The sequence below is a fragment of the Mytilus edulis genome, chromosome 4 (assembly GCF_963676685.1).
Source record: "Mytilus edulis chromosome 4, xbMytEdul2.2, whole genome shotgun sequence".
In the NCBI taxonomy this organism is placed as follows: domain Eukaryota; kingdom Metazoa; phylum Mollusca; class Bivalvia; order Mytilida; family Mytilidae; genus Mytilus; species Mytilus edulis.
In genome coordinates, this window is record NC_092347.1 from 39,924,776 (window position 1) to 39,946,092 (window position 21,317).

Here is a 21,317-nt window from a genome sequence, read left to right on the forward strand (position 1 = left end):
TATGATAGAAGAATGGTTTCCCGTAAAATTACCGCTAACGCTTTTGCCTGTTTATGTTGCTACTTTAGTGTTAGTGCATGATATTTTGTACAACTTGTCTTCAACCGAGGCGATTTAATATCTAATAAAGCTTCTATTGAATAATACGGAAACAGAATAAGGTGTCCGTTTTCTGCACGTTTCACATTTCACTTACTTACGATAATGGAAAGCCATGAGCAATATTGTACAATTTACAACTTATATTTCAGTCGCTATACTTTCCTGAAATCCGCACGCGAAGCTCTAAAATGATCGACAAGGATTTCATTGGTGATAGATTGAACTCATCGTTTGTTTATTGTTACAACATACTAGTACATGTCACTATTAAATACTATCGCTGACTTTTCATTCTTATCGATCGGCTTTAGCTTTCTTTGTTAATTCTACATGTATGTGTTTGCAATAACTAAGTACATTTAGTATTTATTTTGCTTCTCACAAGTGTTTCATATTGTTTTTGATGTTTGGTTTTGAATGGAAATATTGAAGACCATTTCGGGAAAATGCGTCAAGCGCACTCAAATATTTATACGATACTCATTCTGGTTTGATATCATTTACCTCCTCGTTGAATGTCCACGAGGGTACCATGAATGTCGAACCTTATACTTCGCTATTGGTATAAAACACATGATATTACTATACATAATTTAGATGTTTATTGTTAGGAGATATTATATAATTTCAAATATCTATAAAAAAAATGTAAGGCTAAAATTTCCGTATAAATCTTGAGCGGTTTAACATTAAGTTGTAATTTTAAGGTCAACTTGGTTTGATTGATCATAAACATTTTCCTGAATTTGTTTTTTTCTGAATCTATGCACTTTTACCCGATTTAAAAAATTCAGTATGTAACCTTGCTACCAGGTTTAGGCAGCTGCAGTTTGTTTTGAAAATAGATTGACATTATATCCAGCATGAAACGGACTCATGACATATCAATATAGGAATGACAATACAAGGAACTATATTGTTTTATTAAGCTGTGTACTTATAATCTTACAGTAAAAGCGAGTTATGTCGGAAGTGTGGAAAAATCAATCCGTAATGAGATTGAATGTACATCTTTTCTGACATGAGGAATTAATAAATCTTTGTAAATAAACTCATCATCGATACCAGGACAAAGACCACTTGTAATCGAAGGGATAGTCCTATGTCTGACTTCTTCTGTTTTATCACAAGTCTACGTTGTCCGTCCAAATGCTTACCGTCTCCCGTTTCTTTGACTTAATTGGAGCTGTTCTTTTTTATCCGTGTATACGAACATTTACGTGTTATTGCCGACGTAATAATTGCGATGATAAAACTAGAAATGACAAAGAACATACAAATGCAAATAAAATCGCCTCATTTTAAAGGTTTCATTAAAAACAATTGTCAATGGTAAATGAGATAAGAAAGCAACAGCTAATAGCAATTTCAGGTAGAATAGTGCCCCAAAATGCACTTTTCTTCAAAAGAAAACATTTAATCGATAATATCTTAGAGTACAAAATGAACGTCTCAGGGGCGGATCCAGCCATTTTAAAAAAAAAGGGGGGGGGGGGGGTTCCTAACCCAGGACAAAGGGGGGTTCCAATTACATGTCCCCATTCAAATGCATTGATCGTCCAAAAAAAAAGGGGGGTCCAACCCCCGGAACCCCCCTCTGGATCCGCGCCTGCGTCTTAATTATTGATTTTAAGACTCTCTTTCAACATTTCTTTATTGATGTAATAATGTCAAGCGAAATAGAAACATAAAACTAATGAAGTTGATGTTGTTATTAAATAATTAGCAACACAGATTTTGCTACTATCTGATATAATGATAATGTCCATTTTGTAATAAGATGAATGCACCCTTCTACGTTTATGTATGACGATTGCTGTTTAGTTGGTATGCTTCTACGCTTATCAGCTTAACATTTTAGGAAGGAAATACATCCTCGTAATGTTTTAAACAACATGAAGAACCTATGTTTTTTTAAAAATACAACACGTGTTCAAATTAAATGAAATAAGTTCAAATTCTATAATTATTTAGATATTTCGTTTTACTCAAAAAGCATCTTCAACGGAAATGATACATTTACGGGTGCCACATGTGGAGCAGGATCTGCTTACCTTCCGGAGCACCTGAGATCACCCCTAGTTTTGGTGGGGTTCATGTTGTTTATTCTTTAGTATTCTATGTTGTGTCATGTGTACCATTGTTTTTCTGTTTGTCATAAGACGGCGACAGAAATTTTAGTTGAAAGCAAAAAGTGTCCCAAAGGCACTGTTCATCAAAAGAAACAAAACAAGTCATTCTAACTATACTCTTATAGTGCAAATTGCTAATTCTAATCAGTGATTATAAGGTTCTCCTTCAACTTTGCTTAATCAATGTAATAATGTGAAAGTATAAAAAGAAGGATAACATTTATGAAGTTGCTGTTGTGATTTAATAACTATTATCAAAGGTTTTGTTACGATCTATGTAATGATAATGTCCATTTGTGATAAGATGAATGCACCTATCTACGTTTATCAGTTTAATAAGTTAAGTAGAAAATGCACTCAATATTGAAGAATGCTGAATGTATATTAAAACAGATAAATGTCGAGCTCTTTAATGAATTAACTTAAACAAAATCCCGTGTTCCTGGTCCAAACAATTAAGATTGTAGTTTATTTATATATATACAAATTCAAATAGTTTTGAAAAGAAAACACTTCTCATTTTATTCTAATGGGATAAATAGCCATGAGAATAATTTATCTGATATGTATGATTTGTGTATACAGTGTGTTTATGAAAATATTTTATTTTGCAGTTTTATTCTTCTCATTTAATGAAAACCTATATGATGATTGTATTTTAAAACAAAATCAAAATGTAGTAGCAAAAGTAAATATTTCAAAATGATTTTGATAAATGACCTCTGATTGTATCTTTTTAAGAAGTGATCGACTGTAATATTACATCTGTACTAAAACCTAGTTCATCCATCAATCATGCTTATCATTATTTACTCATAATTCATGAGAAGATTAGGAAATTGGACAGTGATATTGTAGGTTTCAACCTGTATCATACATTCTATATTAAAACTAATTCATCAATTTTCTGAGTGTAATATTGACGTGAATATGGTAAAAACAAAGCACTAGGGTTTATAATAATATAAGATCGAAGACTTGTTACAAATCCCAAGTTAGCTGATATGTCAGAGCATTGAATGATTGATGTTTAAACCGAGGAAGCCTAAAGTGTTTAGGTACGAGAACAAATATATTCGATTTTTAAAAACTAAAAGTACATATTGCTTTTGATATCACAATAATAAAAGTAAAATAGATTCCACCACAACTGCAACACGTATGTTCATTATTTGTTTATCACTCTAAACAGTTTTAAATATAAGAATTTAGAGGCTTAATGATATCTTTATGTAATTGAAATAGTAGAGTAAAAATTGGAGAGTATTGTAAAACACAAGTACATGTAATAATTGTGGAATCTGTATCTTTTATAATTTGTATCCTTACGTACTTTTCAGAGATTTGCAGGAATTTTTGTTCTTTATATGTGAGGTAAGCAGGCATTATCGCCTTGCTTCATAACGTCACAATAGGAAATTTAAAAGAAAAGAAAACTTGACGTCGTTTTTTTTTTTATGTCTAATCATTTAGCGATCAATTTTTGAGAGTTTTATTTCACAAGTGAGGAGAAATATAGATTCCATCACGATGTTTCTCCACTCGAAAGAGTTAAATTCTGATATCTAAAGCTCGAGACTTGCCGAGCTTTTTGAAATTTTGGCAAATGTAAAGCATGGGCTGCCCTCCACTCTGCTAATTGTATGTGGTAACGGTAACGTTGATTGAATAATTTTTACTAAATTTCTGCAATTTTATTCTTTCAATTTACCTCATAAATTACAATCAATCTCAGTATGACATTTAGAAATATATAATTGATCTATTTCGAGAAAGAAAGAACAAGAGTATTCATATCTTTTTTTCTTGTTTTTTTTAAAATGAGAATAAAACTATTATTGTGTGAAATAGCTGATTCTGGCTTTCTACAACGTATTGTGGCAAGTATTATCTAGTTAATGCTTTTGGATTTATCATCTGACACTTTTCATTTGTTTTGATGTAAGTCAGTTCAAAATTGATATTTTACTACAATCAATCATGTTTTTCAAACTACAATAACATACTTAAACACTAAACGACATAACTTTAGCACTAGCACACACCCATCAAGTTCTGGTAGTTCCAGGGTGTGTTACATTATGACGTTTTCTGTTGCAGTAATATGTATGACTCAGGAAATAGTATTACATAAATAAGTTTGATTTTGTTTTGATGTCACCACCCTTTTAATTGTATCCTCCAGTATAATTGAATGCGTAAAATTATTTTACTGTAAATGCAAATTCTGGACGGAAACTGAAAAAAACACCATTCATAAAAAAGGGTTAAACATAATCGGATGTTTCAAAAGACGCAGTTATAGCTTTTCTCGTGAGTACCAAATCATTGAATTGGATTTGAACACCATCAACATACAAAAGAGACAAGGTAAAAGAAAAAGGCCGTTGAAAATTGCAAGTGGTAATTTTCTGTTACGCTTTAGAAATTTCTCAAGTATTTACTTAAGTTTTCGTTTCTCTGAGCACTGGAGTGGGATAAACCACCTGAAACTGTTAGTGATTTTATAAAATTACTAATTATTCAAGGGATTTTACAAAATCACTAAAAAAAATCACTAATTGTCTCCTTTTATATTTATGCGTTTCCCTCAGTTTTAGTTTGTTACCCCGATTTTGTTTTTTGTCCATGGATTTATGAGTTTGAACAGCGGTATACTACTGTTGCCTTTATTATTCAAGGGATTTTACAAAATCACTTATTATTCAAGGGATTTTACAATATCACTAATTATTCGAAGGACTTTACAAAATCAATAATTAATCAAGGGATTTTACACAGTCACTAATTATTCAAGAGTTTTCACAAAATCACTATTTATTCAAATATTTTACAAAATTCACTGTAACACATGTGTTTTGCTGGAGCAAACATATAACATGTTATCGAAACATTTCTTTTAGAAAACGTATAAGGAAGCAAACCATTCATTCACTTTTGTTAGAGCTTAGAATAGTTCTATGAAAAGCGCATCATCTAATCCTAGTATCACACAAGCTAGCTAAAATACTTATTCTTATTTAAATAGCTGCAAATGGAAAGACATCAAATGTATTAAAAATTCTTGTAATGATTAAATTACCATTTCCTGGACATAAGAAACAAACTTCAAACGGTGAATTATAATATTATTAAAGATAACAGGAAGCAAATATCTTCAGGAACATTATACAATTACCGCGTACATAAACAAGTAATTAAACTCCATTTATTAAACGATACAGCTGATACACAAATAGAAATATGACATCGAAGTATTTTGTTATGTATTTTGCTCTGGTAAAATTCTGATGTTCATGAAATAGCAAGGAATTCATTGCATTTGCTCTTAAAAAGTATACAGTATTTACAAGTTGTTTTGTTTTCAAACCTAGTTTAAAATATTTGTGTTCAATGTTATTCTCTGTGCGTATTAAATGCTTTTTTGTTTTGACATAGAGGTAAAAGGTCAACATCCTCGAAAACTTCATAACAAAAATGTTTATTGTTAGACCTTTGATAACTAGTCTATTAATTCAATGTTGATTTTTAAGTGACTGGCAAGTCATATTTAATTAACAAAAAAAAAAAAGGTGTTGACTTAAAAATTTCCAATCTCTCACTTTTTAATATCTTTTCTAACTTCGAAACGTGCATGCTCCTTTTGAGAACAGAATTTAGTGTGTAACTGGACACAAAAAAAAAAAGAGAAGACCTCACGGTCCCTTATTATTAAAAGATGTATCAATGCCATTATGGTCTATTCACCGTTAAGCTTGGAACACATTTTTATACAACAAAAGAAAAACTGCAAGATATAAATGTACTACTATAGTCATTACTTATAAAGACAACAAATATTTCGAATTATTTGATTTACAGTAAATCACACATACTTTTCGTTATACATGTGCCCTACTTTCGGGACATATGTCTCTTATTGCTGATTTATGGATGGGATTTTCTCAGCGTTAGAGATCGTACGGTGACCTATAATTGATTGTCGTACTAGGGTGACCTATAATTGATTGTCGTACTAGGGTGACCTATAATTGTTCATCGTAAAGTGACCTGTAATTGCTTATCATATGTTGCACTTGATAAAACATATAATAATTCCGCTAAAGCCAAGAATAAAGAAAACTTCAATCTGTACTCTGTCACCTTAAATGAGTACAAATAAAGGCAAAACGTTTTAAAAGCAAGTAAATTGAAAAAACATAAGATCTAGTCAAAAAAGGGGTCCAAAGCGTCTAAACTTATTTTCCTCTAAGACTTTGGGGTCATTTTTTTCGGAAAAGACAGTTGTTATCCATTCGTTTGATGTTTGAGCTTTTGATTTTGTCATTTAATAAGGGACTTACCGTTAATAATTTTACTCGGAGTTCAGTATTTTGGTGATTTTACTATTTGTTCGTTTGTAGCTCTCTGGTTAATCGGAGAATACGTTAGTAAACAGCGTGAAGATTAAATGTGCAATCCCTTAAGTTTGATAAATGGTTATTGTTATTATTCATATAACACTATATACTGCTTGTACTCAATATGCATGAAATATATGTTACTGGAGATAAACAAACAACAACAAAAGACAAATATATGAGATTGATGAGACTGTCTGTACATAATAATATTTTTTCCATCTATACGCTATGACATATCGGAAAGGCTCAAACAAGGGTCAAGGCAATGCTCTGTGCAGCTATCATCTTTTATAATAAAGTCAATGTCACATCTAGCCTTGACTCTTGATATTAGATCAGATATATTCATCATTCAAGGTTAAGTTTCTCATTACAAAAACTAACCTTCATACATGATATATATACAGAGATATCTCAAAACGACATTATCATGTTACAATCCTAAATGAGGATTTAAAATGAATTTTCTGATTCCTAATCAAATTGGCAATTGCATCTTGTTTTTTTAATAATACCGGAAAAAACAGCGGCAGAAAACTCTTTGGAACATAAGAGAAAAAAGGTAAATCAAGCACATTGTTTTATAAGCATAATTGTGTATTGCTGCTTCACTTCAGAAGTGATCAAATGCATTGCAAAACTGTTAGGTGCATTAATATTCAAGAAGGCAAAAAACTTAACTAATATATATAATAAGTTATACAAAGAAACACTGACATTAACGACTACTTAAAACTCACAAACTAACTGTTTTATAGCTAATAGACTGATAGATTTAAGATAATACAGACATTTTTGCAATTGCTCATATGAACCTGTGACCCTTTTAAAAGAATTCGCAGTTAAAAGCAATATATTAACGCCACTTTCCACATGTGCATTCATTTTCTAAAGCATGATCACTTTTAATTATAAAAAGGCATAAGTTAACAGGTAAAACTGCTAAGGTCGACAAGTTACTTTTAAGAAGTTCTCAATGGATGGTGTTTACTTTTCGTATTCGTTGAGATGTGGTTTCAATAAAGTATTTCAAAGTTTTTTTTAGGTTAAAATAATTGGTTGTCTTAATCATCATCTGCTACATTTTTTTTCAAAATTTTAAAGAATTTAAATTTCCAATCCAGTACCTCGGCTGTTTTTTGAAACCTTTAAAAATGTTGTTCCTTAAATCTCTTTAATTTCGTTCTTTAGTTGGCCGTTTGAAAAAAAAAAATAGAGGGTCACGTACAAGTCTTTTTTTAGACGAAACATGCATCTGGTGTACACATTATTATTCTAGTATCCACAATGAGTCAACGGGAAGACATTATTGTAGCAATTCACAATACAAGTATATAGAATCTTTTAAAAGATAGTAAAAGTAATTTACTAAATTATCTACAAATCAAATTTTACAAGTGGAAAATGTTTTCTAATCTTCCCCTGTCGAGATCTTGATAGCAAATACTACTCTAATGGTAATTGAATCGAAAACAGAAACAGCGTTTCTTGATAAAGTATCGAAAGAAAGTTAGATCACTACACATGGTACATTGTTATCCAATTTACCAATGACATCAGTGCTACTGGATTATGGTACATACATGAAGGTCTTGACAGTTGTCATTCATTCGTTTGATGTGTTCGAGCTTTTGATTTTGTTATTTGATTAGGAACATTCATTTTTGAATATTCCACAGAGTTTAGTATTTTTGTGATTTTATTTTTTGCCAATATCTTATAATTTATATGCCATTACAAAGCACCATTTACACAATAGAATGTTTATAAGTTGCATGACTCCATATGGGAAAGTTTATTTTTGATAAGATAAATTAAAAAGTATCGATTGACGTCAATAAACTTATTCAAGGGACAAAAACGCAATTAACAAACTACAACAAAAAAGACAAACAACATCAAGAAAAAAGATAAAGACAAGAAGAAGTTAACCTTTTAATTGATATTTTAATTTCAATTAACATGATGCAACCGCTATAAATTACCTTATGTAAAATAAGTGTTAACATAATTCAATCACAGTGTCAGTATCTCATCTGATCCTTCATTTTTGTATTCTTTATTATTTTATGTCACTTTTATCTATTTTTTGCATTTCTATGTTGTTTAATCCCATTGTTGTCTTTTCTTTAGAGTTTAGCATCCCATCATTTTCTAGTTTTAGATTTTAATACCCCATTATTTTCTATCCTACATTTTTGCCCTATTTTTCTCTGAACTCTCTTTTTTCACTAATATTAGTGATATTAAAAATTGGTTTCTGTTTTATAAAATCAATTGTTTGATAACAACCATCTTGCATTAAATTCTTTGAATATTTGTCATAATTCAGTAATGCGCTAAACACAAAATCATGCTTAAGGACAACTTGATTGTCTGAAGTATGAAACTGATTTACAATTGATTTTATAAAACGATTAGGCATTACATTGCTAAAGTATTCTAGGAAAATATAAATTTACATGTACGAGTTGAAATTGAATAAACCCAAAACGAACTGAATCAGATTGCATCTTTTATTATGAATCATTCGGAAGAACCACCCATTTTATTTAGATGTCAAAAATATCACAAGTTAATATTGCATTTAACAATTGGGTAAAATTGTATAACATGCAATAAAAATGTCATGCAGAAGTAATAAAATGCCTTAACACTTATTGAACATTTTGCGGAAATTAAAAAAAAAAAGTTCCTTTAACAATTAAAGAAAGAAGTTTACGTCATACTTGTAATGAGCAAGTGCGCGACTTAAATTACTCCCAGAGCTGCAATATATCAAATTCAAACTCATTTTTATGTATGTTTCGTATAAAGATTAAGTAGAAAAATAATGAAATAGATATGATCTGTCATTTTAAGCGTTCCTAATCACAAATAAATTTGTAAAACAGATTTCATGGGTACTAAAATTTGAATTAAGCTCCAGCAGCGAAATCAATGTGTTTTTATACGTTATCGTAAATAGCCAATTAAAGGATTATACGAAATAAATGAAAGAAACAGTGTTATAAATGGTATTACTGGTATACTTTCAATGTAAATAACACTCTTTGACATTTAATATTGTTATAAGGACAAGGAAAGTCGTGACATTTTACATATTGAATTATATTGCTACATGGTAGGCTTATGTAAGTGCGACCAACGAATAGAACAAATCAATTTGGTTCCACAATAACAGATAAAGAATAGTTGAAAATCACTAGCATGATGATGATTTTAACTTGTGTACTGTAAATATGACACTATTGCTAAACTACTAACATACTTTTTGCATTACCATGGAGCGATTACAACTTCCGATTTTTCTTAATTTCCATTTAATGCTATTAAAAATCTAGAAAATAAATATTGACTGCAACATTTTGCAGAAAGTGCAATAAGTATTAGCCACGGAACTGACTCTTTAAAAAAATTAGTCAGGCAAAATATGCAAGAAGTGCGACTTTGTATATTTCAACAGTTCAATTCATGTGAAAGCATTATCACGATGAATTAATAAACTCACAAGCGTTAATAGGTGAATGCTTCTTTTTGTAGAGTTTCCAAGTTCCATTCCGTGCTTCAATCTTAAGATGTGTACTTTGTCAACTCTAAAAGTGTCTAAAAACGAAACATTTATAATTCTTATAATAACATTGTAATGCCTAAACCATGACTTAAAAAAAATGAGTGGACTACACCAAAAGAACAATAAAATTTCATAATTCGAAGATCAACCAACAAACCTAACACTACAAAACACTGTATCAAAAACTACAGACAGAACAACACAAATCTCTCCAAACCCAAGCGCTCCGAGATGGAAAACAAATCCTGATTTAAGGGTGGAACCCGTTGTGATGTTCAATGAAAGAACACATTCAGATAATTTTCTCATTCAATGATGAATCGAGATGAAGAAGACGGAATTGTGACAACGACAATTGGAACATTTACATGATCAGTTGTTAAAAAGATATTCAATCGTTACTGTAAAACAAATCATGAAGACTTTAAACATATTATCATTGTGTATTTCATGTCGCTTCTTCGTGTTACAGTTGTGACATAGGTAGAACATTTTAATAAATGACACTAGTCTTTGGGTTGACTTGTACATCTTGTAATATGAAACAATGTATACAAACTTGTATTGTAATCTCTCAAAGGAGACAACTCGTATAGTTTTTTTTTATTGAACTGCAAATGCAACAGTTATACAAGATTTGTACTATATAAGTCTGTCTAAATATATATCGATAACATGATTTATCTTACCTTTCTTACATTTCTATGAATATGATTGTTTAAAAGCGGCCGCTTTGATACCGTGTATATTTCATATAAGTTTAGTAGGGAGGTGGGGCTTTTTTCATGCACGGTTAGTAGTGGTGCTACGTCCCTTTATATTCCATATTAGGTATGAAGGGAGGCGGGGCTTATTTCATACACGGTAACGGGTTAGTAGTGGTGTTACGTCCCTTTATCAAAACAAAACGGTACTGAGAAAAATCTCAAAGGTTTAATTTCAACAGACGAAATAAATGACGATCAAGAAATCATGGAAATAAATTCATCATACACATGTAAACCTAACAAGTTGTTATTTTTGGCTTCTGTTTTTGTAGGATCAATGGAAGTAGTTTCTTAATGCTAACAGTATTAAACACTTGCTCATTTTCATAGGTCACTAGTCTAAATTTCACACGTTAAGATAGTCGGTGAGATAAATTCATTACATAATGTGCTAGTGACGTAATACGGTAAATATGGGGTCAATAAATTACATATTGGGTGAGAGCGACCCAATATATACCGTATTAGGTCACTAGCACACTATGTAACTAATAATATTATATAACATAAAAACTAAATATGTTTAGATGTATTAACATATTAGCTACACTAGTGTCGATCTTCGTATTAAAATGAAAGTATTCGTATGCATGACTAAGTTAATGTTGCGTTGCATATGCATGTACACCGTATGTTAATTTTGTGTTGCATATGCATGTACACCGTATGTTAATTTTGTGTTGTATGTGCATGTACACCGTATGTAAATTTTGTGTTGCATATGCATGTACACCGTATGTTAATTTTGTGTTGCATATGCATGTAACTGTATGTTCATTTTGTGTTGCATATGCATGTACACCATATGTTATTTTTGTGTTGCATGTGCATTTACACCGTATGTCAATTTTGTGTTGCATATATGTATGTTAGTTAATTTTATGTTGAAATTCTTGAACTCGATTCTGTAAACAGAATTCATGATCAATACTGGTTTCAAATAGAAATGATAAATAATCTTGACTATAAATACATCAATTAGATCTATATTCCCACAAACAACGTGTATTTATACACCTCAGAAGTAGTTTTACATCACAAACCCATTTATACATCCAGCATCTAATCTAGATTACTTCAATTAGAGTACATCGTTCTCCAGTAAGAAGAGGCAATCACAAAATGTAGGCCAAGTTATGAGTGTTAGATGATCAGTGCAGAAATGCATTCTTATAATATCAGAACAGCGTTACAAAAACTTGAAAAAGTCTAATTTGCACTCTTCACAATTTGAGTTATAATATACAAACAATATAAAAATAAGAATATACCAAAAGTATGGAACGCCAAAACTGTCTTGTTATGACCGTTTTCATTATATTATGTGCATTTACCTTTATATGATGTGCACTTGTCATTGTATGATGTGCATTTACCTTTACATGATGTACACTTGTCATTATATGCTGTGCAAACACCTTTATATGACGTGCAAATATGTTTATATTTTTTGTAAGTATCTTATATGATGTCCAAGTATCTTTATATGATGTCCAAACATCTTTATAGGATGTGCAAATATACTTACATGATGTGCATATATACTTATATGATGTGCATAAATACTTATATGATGTGCATTTTCCCTTATATTATGAGCAAACATATCTATATGATGTGATTGCATCATTATATTATGTGCTTGTAATCTTATATCATGTGGTTAGGTTAACTTCAATATATGATGTCGAAAAGTCATTATATGATGTGCTTTCATCGTCGTTATGGCAAATGAACATGATTATGATTAGAATGATTACTGTTTACCTCTTAACTAATTCTGATCTGCAAGCGCGCTTCTGCAGAATTAATTTGACTGTAGCTATTTTAAAAGAGATCAACCTTGGCATGTTTGTTCCTCGATTTAAGATGAAAAATATCATACCAAATATTGATGGAAAATTGTCAAATTATGAATTTAATCGATGGGTCTGCAATAATGAATATACGGGATCTACAATAATGAGCAAACCGTTAAAGTCATTAAATTTTAGAAATAGGTTTTTAATCTTTTATGCGAGAGTGCATTTTTAAGAAAAAGTGAGACAGTGCATTTTAACAAAAATTAACGTTTTAAATATTTCGCAGGAAGATTTTATTTAAAAGATCAATTATTTGCATATCATATAAGTACATTTGTACATAAAATAAGAATGTTTGCACATCATATAAGTATGTTTGCAAATCATATAAGGACATTTGCACATCATATAAGTATTTATGCACATCATATAAGCATGTATGCACATTAAATAAGGGTATTTGTACATCATATAAAGATGTTAAGACATCCTATAAAGATACTTGCACATAATATAAAGGTAAATGCACATCATATAATGACAAGTGCTCATCAAATAAAGGTAAATACAAATCATATAATGACAAGTGCATATCAATATAAAGGTAAATGCACATCATATAATGAAAAATGGTTATAACAAGACAGTTTTGGCGTTCCATACTTTAGGTATATTCTTATTTTTATATTGTTTGTATATTATATCTCAAGTTGTGAAGAGGGAAAATTAGACTTTTTCAAGTTTTTGTAAGGCTGTCTGATATTATAAGAATGCATTTCTGCACTTATCATCTAACACTCATAACTTGGCCTACATTTTGTGATTGCTTTTGTTACTGGAGAACGATGTACTCTAATTGAAGTAATCTAGATTAGATGCTGGATGTATAAATGGGTTTGTGATGAAAAACTACTTCTGAGGTGTATACATACACGTTGTTTGTGGGAATATATAGATCTAATTGATGTATTTATCGACAGTTTTGGCGTTCCATACTTTTGGTATATTCTTATTTTTATATTGTTTGCATATTATAACTTAAGTTGTGAAGAGTGCAAATTAGACTTTTTCAAGTTTTTGTAAGGCTGTCTGATATTATAAGAATGCATTTCTGCACTTATCATCTAACACTCATAACTTGACCTTCATTTTGTGATTGCCTCTTCTTACTGGAGAACGATGTACTCTAATTGAAGTAATCTAGATTAGATGCTGGATGTATAAATGGGTTTGTGATGTAAAACTACTTCTGAGGTGTATAAATACACGTTGTTTGTGGGAATATAGATCTAATTGGTGTACTTATAAGACAGTTTTGGCGTTCCATACACAAGACACAGTCTGCCTAGTCATGAGTAAGCACGCGACTTAAATTACACCAGTGGTACAATATAGCTGATTCAAACTAATTTTACGTACTTTGTTTTATAGTCGAGTTCAATCGAGAAAGATTGTCCAATGCAGTTATGTTTACAGTTCACACTACTATAAAAGTGCTCATTACGATCGAAATATGAATAAGATTAAAATCAAATACAATTCAGATCTTTCCAGCTTTTTCAAGAAAAGTACAGTTTAAACATCAAAGGTTGCTTTATAATAAGTATCTTGTTGCAGTATTCAACACACATTTGCAGTAACGTCATCGTACAATGGTCAAGTCTAGCAATACTGTAACATTTTCGTTCAAACCGAAACTGCATGGACTTATTTCATTCGCATCCTGATCACAGTAATATTGCGTATTATTTGTGTAATTAGTGCCCGATTCGTTACAATATAACAACAGCAACAACAACAACAAACAAACAAGTTAAATGCATACAGACAACACAGAATTTTGAATTAATGCGTAACAATCCAAAATGAAAACTATTTTCAATTAGTTAATCATGGACTTCCACTTATTACAGAAAAAAAAAGAAACTAGATTTATTATACTCTATATGAATTGAAAAGAAAATCAAAGCTATGTTTGGTGTAAAAGAACATTGTGTTTTCTATAAAAGAACATCCAAATAAATGTTCTGCTACTGGCATTGTGAATATATGTCGGTAAAACGTATTCGAGTTTGACTAGGAGACAAAAACGGCTATTATCACCAGTGTCATTTCTGTAATGATGAATGCGATTTGTTTACTGATTTCAATTCGCTCATCAATTCTGATGTCAAGACAATAAGCCCTCCACCGAAAAGATATAATGTTCACATCTTATTTTTGTCTAGCATTAATTATTTTATCGACCGATGGTAAAACTACTATCTAAAATAATGTATTCTTTAACATAAGGGTCACTGACTCGCACTTTATTATGAATTTGTAGATATTCAGTTGAAGAAAATAAATGACTTTTCGAATTATATCTCTCTCCAACTTGCATTTTGTCAATTTGAAATTGATTAAAATTGGTAATGAAAATAATTGCACAGAAATTGCATCATTTAATCTTTCTCGTTTTACAATTGAGGAAGCCTTAGGATATACTTATTGGTTAGGTTTTCAAGGATTTTATCAATCATTGTGCAATAAAAGAGGAAATTGTTATTAGATACAGTCGCTGTTGTGTTGAAATTGTTGAAAAATTACGTTATCTTTCACCGGAACACGAACAATCCTACAACAGCAAGAATTATCTCGGACAAAATTTGAATACAAATAAGGCTTTATTTTCTAGTGAAGTGAAATCAGATTTTTTTCAGACACACATACTGGTAGAATATCTACATACCATAGTATTGTGATTCAAAAGCATTGTTTCACAGCTCATTTTTTTGTATATGGACTTCAAATGTTTAGGTTAAAATTGAATATATAGCAAATTTACAGATCTAACATTGTTGGGTTGATGTTTAGACGAGTTGTATATACATTATGTACACAGCCATGTATCACCATCATCGATGGCGATCCGATGGATACATCTTTTGTAGAGTTGTCACTGACTCAGACGTACTTATAAATATAATTATTTTCTGTGACTGTATATTACATTAATTTGTAGGATCCTTTACTATAGATAATTTAGCTGATCTGTAACAATAACATCTTCATGCCTTATATATCATGTACTGTAGTACGCCGCTAGATTAAAACTGACGAGGAAAGGTAACACACGGCCAGCGAAAGCTCTTTTTTTGAGAGCCCAGGTGGTCGTGTGGTCTAGCGGGACGGCTGCAGTGCAGGCGATTTGGTGTCACGATATCACAGTAGCATGGGTTCGAATCCCGGCGAGGGAAGAACCAAAAATTTGCGAAAGCAAATTTACAGATCTAACATTGTTGGGTTGATGTTTAGACGAGTTATATATATATATTCAAATCGATTATGGTAAATCAATCGAAGGCAGGTTTATTTAAGTTACAATCGAAGAACCATGTCGGAGCAACAATCGTACAATTAAGATTGTGTTTGACATTGAGGAAAGTAAAACATTTTCTTGTATTTCGTTAACACAACAACATAGACTACACACCAACACTGATTGTTTTGTAAACGTCATTAGGCGGTGCGGTAAATTGGTCAATGAGACACAAATCTCCCAAAGACCAGATTGACAATTACTTTAAGATTTGTTTCGAGGTTATAACTAATACCATATAAGTTATAGAACAGTGTTGTATGGAAGTCAAATTACAAAAACATTCAAGAGGTTCGAGAAACAAATAAAAAAGAAATTACCGTTGCTATCTTCCTTTTTTGCTTTTGTTTTTTGGTATTAAGCTGGACTCGCCATCATCACACGAGGTGATTTATGGTATTAAGCAGGAATCGTCATCATCACACCAGGAGATTCCTGTGAACGATTTTTTTAACGATATACTTTCATAGCTTAACTGAATTCAAGAGAATTGTCATTCTTGTTAACAGATAACTTAATACAATCAATAGTATTACTCCGAATTACCCTTTTTGCACCATGAACGATCCTGACACGAAGTAATCAAGTAATTTACAATTCAATAAAAAGATTCTTCCGCGTCACTGTTCTTGTTAAATATTTCTATTCACTAAAATATTCCGTGTCACATTTCATTGACGACGTCACTTATTTTGTTTCTTTGTACTATACTAAAAACCAAAATCGACAGCTCGTTTCTATTTTTTGTAATTTATAGAAATAGTGTTTCCAAAAACCTTGGTTGTTTGGAATTAAGAATCACATTTTGAAATGCAAAGGATTGGAGTAGATGAGCATTGGTCTGCTGCAATACTTATTTTTTTTTATTGAAATTTCACGATATATTTTTTGGGAAATAATTTTTAGTAAAAGAGTACTAGTATATATATCTCCTTCACTCATAGCTCATTCCTTGTTCTGACTTGTCTAAACTTCATGTTCTTTTGGTTTTATCAGGTCTTCATCTTTGAATAAGTTTTGCATTTTCAAATATTATTTATTTACAATATTTATATAGCGCATTATCTAATTAAAAAATACTCTAAGCGCTTAACATAAAACAATCAATGCAGTTAAAAAAAAAGGTGTTAAGCATTAAAACAATCAATGCAATAAGAATGAAATAAAATTTTGAAACACATATTAAAAAAAAACCCAAAAGGAACAGAAAAGTTAAAAAATTAATTATCATAATTAAAAGGCATATTATACTACAACGAAAAGAACGAAGTTAAAAAGTCATTGTCAGTATAAAAAGTTACATGTAATCACTGAAAGCGAGTCTAAAATAATGGGTTTTCAAATTTTTTCTTAAAAAGTTCGATTGAGTGTTCATGTCTCAGATGGCTAGGAAGATTGTTCCAGAGGCTCGCAGTAGCTTTGTCGAAACGTCTTTCTCCATAGATTTTGGTGCGTACACGAGGTTGTATAAGCTGCATGGCATTTTCCGATCTAAGAGATCTTGATGGTTGGTAGGCACTAACGAGTTCCTCAAGATAGACGGGCAGATTTTGGCATCATGCATCACTGAAGAAACATTTATTGTTGAAATGCGCATCTGGTGCATAAAAATGTTATCCGAGAATGCTTTTAATACGCAATCAAAGGCATTCCAGAAGCTCAATATTCAAAAGCGATCTATTAAACTTTGAAAAGAAACATTTCAATTGGGTTACCTGCAGATTGGCAATTTTCCACAACCTACCTTACTAATTGCCGCTTGGCATTTAGCAAACAACAACTTATCAATCAATTGTTTACGAAGTTATTAACCGTACACCTGGTCAGCTATGTTTTTTCTGAATGTACAACATTATATTTCTAAATAATGGAAAGTATTGTAGTTACTCTACCTCTTACTGTAGATCAGCTGTTCAGTGAACTATATAATTATCTAATACTAGTACATTTATCAAGGAACAAATGTTGCTTTCTATTATAAATTTAGAACCATATAAAGTGTTATTGTGTGCACAGTTAGGTATACACGTTTTTTTGGTACCTAATAAAAATATATATAAACGACAAAGAAGGAATAATGTTTATCAAATATATAACACAATACGCACGGAACAAAACTAAAGCAAATATACGACGACTGTATTGGTGTGCCTCTTCTCAATGTCATATTGACTCTTTAAACCTGGAGCAAAAGCTCATATTACAGTGCTCATTTGGGTACGTAATATTCTCTGTTAGACGTAGGAAACTCTATGAACAGGCAGCTACTAGGCACGCCACATGTTTTGGCAGAGGCATTATAAATAAATAAAGGACACCGAATTCAGGCTGCATTGTTATCTCAAATTTCAAACCAAACAGGTAAAAAACTAAAAAAAAAAAGAAAAAAGAAAAGGTAATTCGTACACATAAAGGAATAAATAATAAAAACACATTGTTTTAATATGAAAATCATGCACCTAACAACGGAAAAAAAACTTTCTTTCGATTAACTCTGATTTGCAATGCTACACGTAATACGTAATTTGAAAATAAGCTACTCAGTGTATTACGAAAGGTTATTGTTGCATGCGTCAAAACTTAAGCGGCAGAAAATTGCATTAACAATAAAGCGATAGTACGTCAACTAAAAAATTCCGCAACATAATTAATTGATAAATTGCTAAATTCTTTCAAGTAAAAAATTTAAATGAACACGCAATAATTCAATTTTGAGGCCGTTCAAAGCAAGGTTAAATCTATTGCGTAAGAAAAACCTATAAAAGTCAATACAGTCTGCTTGCAACTCAATTAGTGCTAAGTAAATTACTAAATTTAGATAGCATTGAAGTAGAAAGGGGAGATTAAGGTACATAAAACCATACTACGTTTTTGAAGTTAAAAATAAAAGCTTATTGACGCGAGAATCATTATTGATGGAACGTAACACAATCAATGAAAACGTATTACTAAGCTTCTTTCTGATTTTTTTCTCTCGGATACAATATTTCAGTCACGAAGAAGAACCAAAATCCCATTTTATACAATAGAGGCTGTACAAGGAATTTAGAAATCACAATTTAAAGACGAACAAACAACGCCATGGCAAACAGCGAAAAAAACAAGAAGATAAACAACATTCTACCACCATATACCACAATGAAAGCGCATGATTATATAATATGTTACCATACATGATATATAATGTGTTACTATTCTCAATTAATAAACACAACTTGTTCAAAGGTGCCTGTTTATAAAAAACCAGGTTTTGCCCACCTTTTGTATAAAGAAGGAATTTATTGTACCAAATCCGCAATATGACAGTTGTTTTCCATTCGTTTGATGTATTTGAGCTTTTGATTTTGCTATTTAATAAAGGACTTTTCCTTGGAGTTCGATATTTTTCATTTTTTATAGGTTGAATGAAAAAGAAAACATCTCTCTATAAAGAATTTTTGCAGCAAGAGTTGCAGTTGGGTTATACTTAGTGACACAGTTACCTGTGCCCTATCTGTTCATACAAGGAAGCTTTTAAAAAGGATTTTCCAAAGAAACTGGAACTTTTTTCAGTCTCCCACATAGCGGAAATGTCACCGTATACCATTGATGTTTTCCAAATATATAATCTGTATTAAAATTCGTAAATGGAGAAAAACATTATTGTTATAATATTATGTCATTTTTTATACCATAAAACAAGCTTTAGCATAGGAGATGAAACCATAAAATATACTTTGAATAAAAGGATTTGATAAGAAGATGATGTAAATGTTAAGATAATTCATATGTTAGGTTAATGTACTTTGTATATAAGAAATTATGAGTTATTATCAAAAGGAAGATGTGGTATGATTGGCAATGAGACAACTCTCCACAAGAAACCAAATGACAAAGAAAGTAACAACTATAGGGTACCGTAAGTTCTTCAACAATGAGCAAAGTTTTCTTTTTCATATACGTATTTCTAATCAAAGTCATTTTATTTTTTTTTAACTTTCATTTTTGTATTTTTAGTCAACTTTGAAACGTATATAACATGGAGAGTTGAATTCGAAAACTTCAAGTCGAAGAAACAAAAGTTTCCCTAATAGAGAAAGCAAAAGACTGAACCGCAAATTAAAATTCAAATGCACGACTTCAGCAATAACAATAAAAACAAACCGACAAAAACTGGCGGTCAACCCAAATGTTAGTTACTATAGACATGTTTAGTAACAGTTGCTGACACATCGAACGCGATTGATTGATCGGTATTTAAAGGCAATTTTAGTGCTATTGTGCTATTTCGAGGTGGTCATTTCTTTAGGTGGAGGAAGCCAGAGTGCCCGGATAGAACTAACGACCTTTGGTAGGGAAACTGAAAATGAAAATTCTAGGCAATTATAATTGAAGTCGAATGCCCCTGCCACGGTCACGCGTGGGAAAAAAAATAAAAATAACACTTTATTAGTTTTTTGGCGTCCCAATAACTGTTAACTTAGTTTCTTCATCAGGAACACTCGAACCAAAGTATTGTGACCGAGGAATGTTTTATCATATAAACACACGCGGAGTTGAATGGTCTAAAGGGATATTAGACGAAAAGTCAAAATCATACATGGCGACATTCAGCATGAGAGTTCAATTATTATTTAAATCTCAGACTGTATTGAGAGCGCCTTGAAACGATTGGGATTCAACTTACAACCTCGGTGTTGATGGTCATTCATTTCTGTAGATGAACTGCCTTATAAAATCACAAAGGGTTGTTATTGGAGGATATATGGCATGGTTTTTATCTATTTCATACATAAACCCTATGTTCTCTCTCAATTTTATACCACATTGAGTAATCGGATATCAGCCACTTAAATTCCAAAAAGAGCAAAATTTAATAAGAACAATTACAGATTTCCCTGAACGTAGGCATAACTTCCTGTAACACATATAAGTGGCAGGCAATATCATAAAAGTATCTCATTGGGGTACGGAAACAACAGACTTAATTAAACATATTCCCTGTAGTTCCAAAACAATCGCCCACTATTTTCCTTACTTGTTTCATAAAATTATATTCATCAGACTGTTTATCACTGTATGATTGCATCGCGAAATTGCAATCGATCACGTGTTAGTTATTTGTTAACATGACTTTATTCGGCACATTGACGCTTGTCCAGTTGTTATTAAGGATACATTTTCTGACGAAGAGTGA

At 31.2% G+C, this 21,317-nt stretch overlaps 1 protein-coding gene across 4 annotated transcripts in view; it reads right to left on the reverse strand.

The window, feature by feature from the left end:
- The window catches only part of LOC139519685 (adipokinetic hormone/corazonin-related peptide receptor variant I-like), a 237,882-nt gene that overhangs the window by 40,782 nt on the left and 175,783 nt on the right, over window positions 1-21,317 (reverse strand). The window lies entirely within an intron of this gene.